Source organism: Helianthus annuus, chromosome 16 (genome assembly GCF_002127325.2).
Source record: "Helianthus annuus cultivar XRQ/B chromosome 16, HanXRQr2.0-SUNRISE, whole genome shotgun sequence".
In the NCBI taxonomy this organism is placed as follows: Eukaryota; Viridiplantae; Streptophyta; class Magnoliopsida; order Asterales; family Asteraceae; genus Helianthus; species Helianthus annuus.
This window is the reverse complement of record NC_035448.2, coordinates 156,661,743-156,673,493: the sequence shown is the minus strand read 5'-3', so window position 1 is coordinate 156,673,493 and position 11,751 is coordinate 156,661,743.

The window sequence follows — 11,751 nt, the reverse complement described above, 5'->3', positions numbered from 1 at the left end:
GTTGTAACCAATTTTGTATACATAACCCAAACATACCCATGATAATTGTATTCTTACAAATACTCAATAACTGTTATTCGTATGGAAAAGTATGTAAGGTTTTGTAAAAACAATTAACAAAAGATTTACAAAAAGTGGATCGACTCACATTGCTGTCTTAGGTTATTCTTTAGGGTTTCCTGGTGAATATCTATAATTTACACAAATGCACGTGCGTTAGTATAATAACCCATTATAACATTAGTAATACCCTCCCCGAGATGGCATTCCAACGACTACGTCGGGCAGAACCACGACAGCCGTTACGGAACCCTAGATCAATCGGGCAGCGTATCTAATACGTCTCCAGGGGTTATAATACTTACATCGTAGCAGAACCTCGCTATTTTAGGGGGTATAATGCCCGGGTATAATAACTCCACTACAGAAATTTAGAAAGAAAGAAAGAAATGAACGAACAGACTGAAGGCCCGTTGCCCTCTTTATATAGGGCTGTAATCGCGTCTCCACGCGGCCCGCGTGAAGAACAGGCCAAGCTTATGCGGCCCGCGTCAACGTTGGGTCAACGCGTAGCTTGGCTGGGTCAGCGTATAGACCTGCCGTGTGTTGGGCCACGTGGCCGCACCGGGTTTTGCCAGATTTTAGGACGCTTGCGGCCCGCATGAACTTAAACGGAACCATACGCGGCCCGCATGACCTAAAGATTTCAGCGGAGTCCGGTTACATACTAATGCGGCCCGCGTTAAGTTGAGGTGAGGCCCTACGCGGCCCGCCTCAGCTTACTTTTTAGGATATTTACTTTGCATTTCTGATTCAAGCTCCCATGTGTATTCAGGTCCTCTTTTGGAGTCCCACTTCACTTTGACCAGAACTAATCTCTTATGCTTGAGATTCTTAATTTTCATATCTTCAATTTGTAGAGGTCTTTCTACAAATTTGAGTTGTTCATTTACCTCTATATCCTTGAGAGGTATTACGAGTGACTCATCAGCTAAGCACTTTTTGAGATTAGATACATGAAATACATCATGTATTCCTGCCATTTCCTCTGGCAGTTGTAGCTGATAGGCTACAGGTCCTATTCGTTTAATAATCTTAAAAGGTCCAATATACCTGGGACTTAGCTTTCCTCTTTTGATGAATCTTACCACTCCTTTCCAAGGAGAGACTTTTAATAGTACTTTATCGCCTACTTGGAATTCTAATGGTTTACGTCTGTTGTCAGCGTAGCTCTTTTGTCGATCACGTGCTGCTTTTAGTCGTTCCTTGACTTGAATGATTTTATCAGTTGTTTCCTGTACTATCTCGGGTCCAAATAATTGTTTTTCCCCAATTTCTGCCCAACAGACTGGGGTTCTGCACTTTCGTCCATAAAGTGCTTCGAATGGTGCAACATTGATACTTGTGTGATAACTGTTATTATAAGAAAATTCTATTAAAGGTAAGTGTTCGTCCCAATTACCTCCAAAATCAATTACACAAGCTCTAAGCATGTCTTCCATTGTCTGAATGGATCTTTCGCTTTGTCCGTCCGTTTGAGGATGATAAGCTGTGCTTAGATTTAACCTGGTTCCCATTGCTTTTTGGAAACTTGACCAAAAATGAGAGGTAAATAGGCTATCTCTATCAGAAACAATTGATAAAGGAATTCCATGTAATGAAACAATTTCATTTACATATAATTTGGCTAATCGTTCCATACTAAAGGTTTCCTTCACTGGTAAGAAATGAGCTGATTTGGTTAGCCTATCTACAATCACCCAGATTGTATCATTACCTTTTCTTGTTTTGGGCAATTTGGTAACAAAATCCATTGTTATCAATTCTCATTTCCAAACTGGCATTTCTAATTGTTGCAACAAACGTGAGGGTTTCTGATGTTCAGCTTTAACTTGCGAGCAAGTTAAACATTTAGAAACATAGGCTGCTACATCCCTTTTCATTCCTATCCACCAGAAATTTTTCCGTAAATCCTGGTACATTTTATCACTTTCCTGGATGCATCGTATATTTAGACTTATGGGCTCCTTCTAATATACGGTGACGTAAATTTCCTAATTTAGGTATCCACATTCTCTTTTTATGGAACCTCCAAATTCCATCTGTTCCTTGTTCTAATTCCTTAATCATTCCTTTTAATTTTTCAGTATCCTCCTTGATTACTGATTCTTGTGCTTTTCTAATCTGATTGTTTAAATCTACTTGTAGATTTAATTTAAGAGAATGCACTCTTTTTGGCTTTTCGTGATACTTTCGACTTAAAGCATTTACCACTACATTTTCTTTTCCTGCATGATACTGGATGTCACAATCATAATCACTAAGTAATTCCAACCAACGTCTTTGTCTCATATTCAACTCTTTTTGCCCGAAGACATACCTTAAACTCTTATGATCTGTAAAAACAGTAAACTTACTACCATAAAGATAATGTCTCCAAATCTTAAGGGCAAAAATTATAGCTCCTAGTTCCAAATCATGGGTTGAATAATTTTCTTCATGACTCTTAAGTTGTCTAGAGGCATAAGCTATAACCTTTTGACGTTGCATTAATACACATCCATATCCTAATTTAGAAGCGTCACAATAGACTATAAAGTCTTCAGTTCCTTCTGGTAACGCTAGTATGGGTGTATGGGTTAATCTTTGCTTAAGGATTCTAAAGGCTTCTTCTTGTTTTGGTCCCCATTCAAATTTGACAGATTTACAGGTTAACTTAGTTAAAGGAATGGCTATTCTAGAAAAATCTCGGATAAATCTTCTATAATAACCGGCCAATCCTAAAAAACTTCTAACCTCAGTTGGTGACTCTGGGGTTTTCCATTTGGTAATTGCCTCGATCTTTGTTGGATCTACATGAATTCCTTCATGATTAACTAAATGTCCGAGGAATTGCACCTGTTCTAACCAAAATTCGCACTTTGAAAACTTAGCATAAAGCTTCTCTTTTCTCAATAAACTTAAAAGCAATTGCAAGTGTTTTGGATGCTCCTCTTTACTTTTAGAGTAAATTAGAATATCATCTATGAAGACAATTATGAATTTATCCAAATATGGCTTACATATTCGGTTCATCATGTCCATAAATGCGGCTGGGGCATTGGTTAAACCAAATGGTATGACAGTAAATTCATAATGACCATACCTTGTTCTAAATGCGGTTTTAGGAATGTCCTCTTCCTGTACCTTTAATTGATGATATCCTGATCTTAAATCAATTTTAGAGAAAAATCGAGCTCCTTGAAGTTGATCAAACAAATCATCGATCCTCGGTAATGGGTACCAGTTCTTAATCGTGACTTTGTTCAATTCACGGTAGTCAATGCACATACGCATTGATCCGTCTTTCTTTTTAACGAATAAAATCGGTGCTCCCCATGGTGATGAGCTTGGCTGTATAAATCCTTTCTCCAACAATTCATGCAGCTGGTTCTTCAGTTCTTGCATTTCAGCGGGTGCCAAATGATAAGGTGCTTTGGCAATTGGTGCTGTTCCTGGTAGCAGGTGAATTCTGAATTCAACTTTCCTGTCTGGCAGTAGTCCTGGTAATTCTTCTGGAAAGACATCTGAAAACTGAGATACTACTGGAATGTCTTTTAATTCTTTTCCTTTAGTGTTAGTGATTATAGAAATCAAATACACTATAGATCCTTTCCTTATATAACTTGCAGTTTTCATCACCGAGATGAATTTAGTGGATCTAGATGGTTTATCTCCTTTAATTGTGATCTTTTCACCTCTTGGTGATTTTATTTGAATTGACTTTTGATCACATAAAATATTGGCTTTATTGGCTATTAACCAATCCATTCCTAACACGACATCAAATCCTACTAGATTCATTGGGTAAAGGTTTGCAATAAACTTTTGATTAAAGATTTCTATTCTTGCTCCTTGCAAGATTTCAGAAATCTTAATGGTTTCTCCATTTGCTGTCTCTACTAGACATTTCTTGTGGTAGTTTAGTTAATGATTGATTTAGGAGTTTGCAAAATGAAGTATTAATAAAACTTTGGTTTGCACCAGAGTCGAATAATACTTTAGCAAATATATCATTAACTAAAAACGTACCAGCAATAACGTCCGGAATCATCCTAGCTTCGTCTGCAGTTAGAACGAATGCTCTAGCGTTTTTAGTATTCTTGTTGTTTGCAGCTGTAGCCAATTTTGGACAGTTTGTCTTAATATGACCTTTTTCTCCACAGTTGTAACACATTCCATTACTGGTTTTCCTCCTGCAATTTTCTTCCTTGTGTCCTGGCGCCTTACAGTAATTGCAGTAAGTAGAACATCTTCCCGAATGCTTTTTCTTGCAGTTTCTGCAGTATGGTGCTGAGGTAGAACCTATATTTCTGCGGTTGGAATTCCCAGAACGGAATTCTTGAGTAAGCCTTTGGGTTAGGTTTCTCCTCTGATCTTCTTCTCTAGTTCTTACTAGTTCACCAGTCAAGGTATTGGCTAGTTCTACAGCTTCCTCTATGGTTTGGGGTCTAGCTGCCTTGACTACATGTCTAATCACTCTAATTAATCCCCAGATGTAACGGGAGATTAATACCGGTTCAGGTGATGCAAGGGTTGGTACTATTCTAGCATATTCAAAGAATGTGGTAGTGTAACCCTTACTGTCTACCCCGACCATTCTAAGATTCATGAACTTATTTGCTATCTGTTCCTTTTCATTAGGAGGGCAGAATTTCCTTTCTACCATATTTTTGAATTCCTCCCATTCCATGCTATAAATTCTATCACTTCCTCTTGACTGGAGGATAGTGTTCCACCATTCTAAGGCTGCGTTTTTAAACAGATTTGAAGCAAACATTATCTTATCTTCTTTAGCACATTTGCTTATTTTTAGAACAGCCTCAGTTTTCTCTATCCAGCGTAAGGCTGTAATGGGCCCTTCATTGCCCGAGAATTCTATTGGTTTGCAGGACCAGAATTCTTTGTAAGAACAACCATATGGCATGGTTCTTCTTCTTTTGGGAATGGGCGCTTGAAGTACGGGTCCATTGTTCACGCTGTTTTCCAGTTCACTGGGTCGTTTACTGCTATGCTTACTTTTATTATTCGCTTCTTGAACTGTTTGAATAATAAATGGCATTTCATCTATAATTCCTTGTGCCACTATATGTTAAACGACACTATTATCCATTTGGTTTCCATTGTTATTTGGATTCTCATTAACCACGTTATTGTTACTCTGGTTATTGTTATTTAGATTATCTTGATTTTCTTCGTCGGCCATTTGAATTTTAAACATTTACTAAATATTAATATCACAAATAATATTTGAATATAGCCAATCACATGACACACACTTTTAACCAAAAGCCTCGAACATTGCGACTTTTACTCTATTTATATAGTATGCATCATTACACACCAGTACTGAAACTTAATTACAATACCGACTGAAATGTAAAGCTACAATACTAATAGTAGGCATCCGTAGTGTTTTTTTTAACACATACACACATATATTATTATATTATATTATTATTATTATTATTATTATTATTATTATTATTATTATTATTATTATTATTATTATTATTATTATTATTATTATTATTATTATTATTATTATTATTATTATTATTATTATTATTATTACTACTACCGTTCCTGCCATCACATTCACTGATATGGATTCATCCAAAAATCCATATTACGCTCGTCGTATTTCCATACGAGGCGTTCTCCCACCTGTCGCATTCTCTCACTGCTTTCTAAAATTTCCTCCCCAAAAGTCCTAAGTTCTTGGACATTTTCTGCACTCATTGGGGGTGCAGGTTCTAGGACTGGGTTTGGAATATAGGGTGCGGGTTCCTGATATGGAGGCATAGGGGCCTGGTACGGGTATGGATTCTCTAAAATTTCCCTAATATATGCATCACTAATGTTGTAGGGATCTTGAGGATCTAACCCTGGATAAGCTCCTAAGTTGGGCATTGGCACATTTTCCTGTATTGGGTTTTGTTGCACGTAGTCCCTAACATCGTCCCACCAGGGGTCATAGTTGTTTGGGTCTAGGGGATCTGGTGCAAGTACCCTAGGTATCTCCTCCAGGTTGTAATCAGGCATTTCTATCTGGTTTTCTACTTCCATGGGTTGGTCAGGATTTTGTGGTTGGGGTGCTAGCATTTGTTCCAGGTTTGGGTCAGCAGCAGTGGTTGCTAAAATATGGATATTAGCGATACCCCTATTGAGCATATCTTGATTATAAGCATCAGTCTCTCTTTTTGCTGCGGCTAACACTCGTTGCTCCTGCAACTTTTTCATTCTTTTCCTACGCTCGTGCGCTCCCCTACTGAACCATCCCCTCTTTTTCTGAGGAAATGGCTCTTCAAATTGAGCCTTAAACACAAAGATTCCTTCTTCTGTGTCAGCAGAATACCCCAAAAGGGCAGGCTGAGAAGAGGAGGTGCCTTCGCTCCTAGGCGAACCAGACAGTTGACGATAGGCGTTAGAAGGTCCTTGGTCGCTCATACTGTAAACTAACAGATAGTCAAATAACACATAGCAAGAAATACAATTATACACGTATTTCCATAATTTATTTCCTAACACTTCGAATTTTGATGTCAGCAGAACACTTCTGTGGCGGAATCAGTGGCATAGCTCTGATACCACCTTCTGTCACAGCCCCCGATCCCTATCTCCCAGGAACGGGCGGCCGTGAGCCAGTTTCGGTGGTATCACGTTTATTTATCCAATTTGGTAGCGAAAATTTTCATCAGGACCGTAGTTAGGAATTATTTAATCAGAGTAAACCACCTTGTTTTATAACATTAAACATATGGGTAAAACACAAGTTTTCAGTACACACATTTTATAGGAATAAATCCTATTTATTTAATAAAAACATCCATTTTATTCTTAGGTAACTTTATTGCCACTTTTTCAAGCCTTTAGTGCTGTGCAGCTGGCTTCTATTTGGCTTTCACATTTTGTTACCTGAAACACGTTTTTAAAACATTTTATTAGTGGGAAATACTGGTGAGTGAATCCCATTTTTAATCAGTTTTAAATAAAAAGAAATTTCACAGTGAACAGTATTGAGGGCGATCCCGCAATTACATTTGTTTCCAAGTTATATCAATTATCATCCGTTGGTTCTGTCGAACCCGACTTGTGGAAATGTTACTCCTTAACCAGGTTGTAACCAATTTTGTATACAAAACCCCAACATACCCACGATAATTGTATTCTTACAAATACTCAATAACTGTTATTCGTATGGAAAAGTATGTAAGGTTTTGTAAAAACAATTAACAAAAGATTTACAAAAAGTGGATCGACTCACATTGCTGTCTTAGGTTATTCTTTAGGGTTTCCTGGTGAATATCTATAATTTACTCAAATGCACGTGCGTTAGTATAATAACCCATTTTAACATTAGTAATACCCTCCCCGAGACGGCATTCCAACGACTACGTCGGGCAGAACCACGACAGCCGTTACGGAACCCTAGATCAATCGGGCAGCGTATCTAATACGTCTCCAGGGGTTATAATACTTACATCGTAGCAGAACCTCGCTATTTTAGGGGGTATAATGCCCGGGTATAATAACGCCACTACAGAAATTTAGAAAGAAAGAAAGAAATGAAAGACCAGACTGAAGGCCCGTTGCCCTCTTTATATAGGGCTGTAATCGCGTCTCCACGCGGCCCGCGTGAAGAACAGGCCAAGCTTAGGCGGCCCGCGTCAACGCTGGGTCAACGCGTAGCTTGGCTGGGTCAGCGTATAGACCTGCCGTGTGTTGGGCCAAGTGGCCGCACTGGGTTTTGCCAGATTTTAGGACGCTCGCGGCCCGCATGAACTTAAACGGAACCATACGCGGCCCGCATGAACTAAAGATTTCAGTGGAGTCCGGTTACACACTAATGCGGCCCGCGTTAAGTTGAGGTGAGGCCCTACGCGGCCCGCCTCAGCTTACTTTTTAGGGTTTTTAATTCATTTTTTTATATTATAATCTATTTTGGCTCGGTTTTCACATACGGGGTGCATATAAAGACATGTTGAGACATTTTAAGATATATTAGGGTGTAAAATTTATTATGAGGGTGTCGGTTTTACCGAGGGTTGTTATATTTGTTGGGTTTTTCACATGTTTATCAAAGTAATTTTATCCGAATAAAATTAAAACGCAGCGGAATAAGGATTTAAAACATGTTACTTTGCAAGATTTAAAACCATTTTTAAATGCAAAACCCAAAATCGGATCCATATATGAAATGCATGCTATCAAAATTACAACCATAGGGTGTTTTAGAATACTACCTTTGCAAGAGCAAGGTGATATGAAGAAGATGATATTCTTGAATGGAAATCTTCAAAGGAGAAGACCTCAAGCTTGCATACCCCAAGCTTCCAACGAACACCTTATGTTGCTAGGATTTCTACACTTGAAACTCAAATGAAACACCCTCTTGATCAACCCACTCTTGGCCGAAAATTAGAGAGGAGTTTTGAGAGTTTTCTTTCTTCTTGCACTTGTAAAACTTTTTTCTTATGAATATAAAAAATGAGAGAAGGTTTTATTTATTAATGATGAGAGAAGTTCACCTCCCAATTCACCCAATCAAGAGGGAGCCTTCTTGTAAGATTGCATGTAATTTTATTGGTGAAAACCATCTTGGAACCACCCAAAGTGGATGGCCCACATGGGGTTTTCCCACCCAAAATTTTTCAAATTTTTTTATTAAATCAAGTCTTGTATTTTAATTTTATAACTTTTATAAAATTAGACATCCCATGTTTACAAGACTTATGCAATCTTTTAAAATTGTTATTTAACCCATTAAATAACAAAAATAAAATATTCTCTCAAAAATAAATTATCCATATAATTTATTAGTTTGTCAAGTGCAATTATTTAGAAAACCAATTTCTAAATATTCTAAGTGTTAATATTTATTTGTTTGATCATATCATAAATAAATATTGTAGGTGTTTGTCTAGCTTGTTATTGGGTATGACCCGACTTGGATCATAACGTACTAGCCACATTAATTTAATATGTGTCTTGGGCATACAGAGTCCAACAATCTCCCACTTGCACAAGATACATAGAAGATTGATGCAAGTAGTAAATAACGCCTAACAACGGTTCACTACCCCTAATACGTATGACGAAGTGCCATTCAATAACATCATCCCCTTCAAGTCCCTTACTTGAAAATGATTTAGGTGAATCTATCATTTATCCTTTCGTTACAGATGTCATGTTAGATCCAGAGACACAGTGTGATCATTCTCTGTTGATTTAACTTTAACAGGCCTTAGACATCTTACTCTCAACGAATAAGAGGAACAAATCCCTTCTTGACTACATACGTCTCTCACAATCACCTCGTACCACACCTGAGCTTAGCCTTGTGTACTGTCTTATTACAGACAGCGAAGAACTAAGTCAAGGTACAATATTTAGTGAATATCAAGACCCAATATGTATCTCAGGTCAGAGGATACTATGATATTCGCCTTTGCTCAAATTTACTTATGATCAGTCACAAATGATTCCATGCAGTAACATTTGAGAGCGGGTCAGTCCAATATTTGTATCCCACAAATATCTATGAACTTTGGCAGCAACACTTTGCTCTATATTCACACCTAATGAATATCCACCAATCCAAGTTCATAATAGTTTTACATTCATATTGTTCCCACAAGTATGATCGACTACGGACATTTAGAATAATTAATTTATTCATGGATTTAAACATGCTAAAATGGAACATAACTCAAAATACCATAAAAGAGTTAAAGTAACAATTGTTCCAATATCCAAATACAAAATAGATCAAATCCAATCACTAGAATATCGAAGTCCTAAGGCACAAGTATGACCCTCATGTTTTGGCCGTTCAAGGAGCTTCGTGAGTGGATCCGCAATGTTTTGATCGGTGTGAACTTTGCGAATACATATCTTTCCTTTTTCAACTTCATCCCTTATGTAGTTGAATCTCCGCTCAATGTGCCTTGTCTTTTGATGTGCACAAGGTTCCTTGATTTGAGCAATCGCACCCTCGTTATCACAAAAGATCTCTAGGGGGTCTTGAATGGTAGGGACTACCCCTAGGTCGGCAATGAACTTCTTTAACCACGCAGCTTCTTGTGCTGCCAATGAGGCGGCGATGTATTCTGATTCTGTAGTGGACAATGCTACAACATCCTGCTTCGAGCTCTTCCAAGAGACTGCAGCTCCATTCAAAATGAAGACATACCCAGATTGTGATCGAGAACCATCTCGATCAGTTTGGAAACTCGCATCCGTGTAACCTTTTACAACGAGTTCCTCTTCACCAGATCCATATATTAGAAACATATCCTTAGTCCTCCTAAGGTATTTCAATATGCTCTTAACAGCCATCCAATGACTGTTACCTGGATTTTGCTGGTATCTGCTTGTCATGCTTAAAGCGCATGACACGTCCGGTCTAGTACATATCATTGCATACATTATGGATCCAATAGCAGACGCATATGAGATTCCTTTCATTCTTTCTTGCTCATGCTTTGAGCTTGGACATTGAGTTACATTCAATATTGTCCCCTTTTGAATAGGTACCAAACCTTTCTTAGAGTTCTCCATCTTGAACCTTTTCAAGACTTTGTCAATGTATGCACTTTGGTTTAAACCTATCAAGCGCCTTGATCTATCCCTATAGATCTTTATTCCCAAAATATAGGCAGCTTCTCCAAGATCTTTAATGGAAAAACATCTTCCAAGCCAGGCTTTTACACCTTCCATGGTTGGAATGTCATTTCCAAATAGTAGAATGTCATCGACATACAATACTAAGAAAGTGACGGTGCTCCCACTAGCTTTCTTATACACACAAGCTTCATCGCCGTTCTTGATGAACCCAAAATTCCTAATCTCTTCATCAAAACGGTGATTCCAACTTCTCGATGCTTGTTTCAATCCATAGATTGATTTCTTTAACTTGCATACTTTGTTAGGATGTTTTGGATCGACAAAACCTTCAGGCTGAACCATATAGACATCTTCATCAAGATATCCATTGAGGAAAGCCGTTTTGACATCCATTTGCCAAATCTCATAGTCATAATATGCAACTATGGCAAATAATATCCTAATCGACTTTAGCATCGCCACTGGCGAGAAGGTCTCATCATAATCAACCCCTTGAGTTTGAGTGAAACCTTTTGCTACAAGTCTCGCTTTATAAGTATCCAAGTTACCATGCATATCTGTTTTCTTCTTGAAAACCCACTTACTTCCAACTATTTTGGAGTTAAGAGGTGGCACAACCAATTCCCAGACTTGGTTGTCATACATGGATTGCATCTCTACGTTCATGGCTTCAAGCCATTTGTCGCAATCAGATTTTGACATTGCATCATGGTATGTGGTTGGTTCATCTGAATCTACCACATAGCATCCATCCATGAAAAATCCATATCTTTCAGGTGGATTACTAATTCTACCAGATCTGCGAACGTTTTGTGTATGTTGATCAACCATTTGATCATTTTCAACAACCTCTTGTTGAGTGCTAGTATCAACCAAACGTGTATCGGGTTGTGGTTCTTGATCCTCATCAAGTTCCACTGTTCTATTAGTTCCTTCCATAAGGAACTTATCCTCCAAGAACTTACCCTTTCGAGCAACAAATACTTTTTGCTCTGTTGGATCGTAGAAATAATATCCTATATCATCTTTAGGATATCCTACGAAGATACACTTAATGGATCGTACTTCTAACTTGTTTGGGGT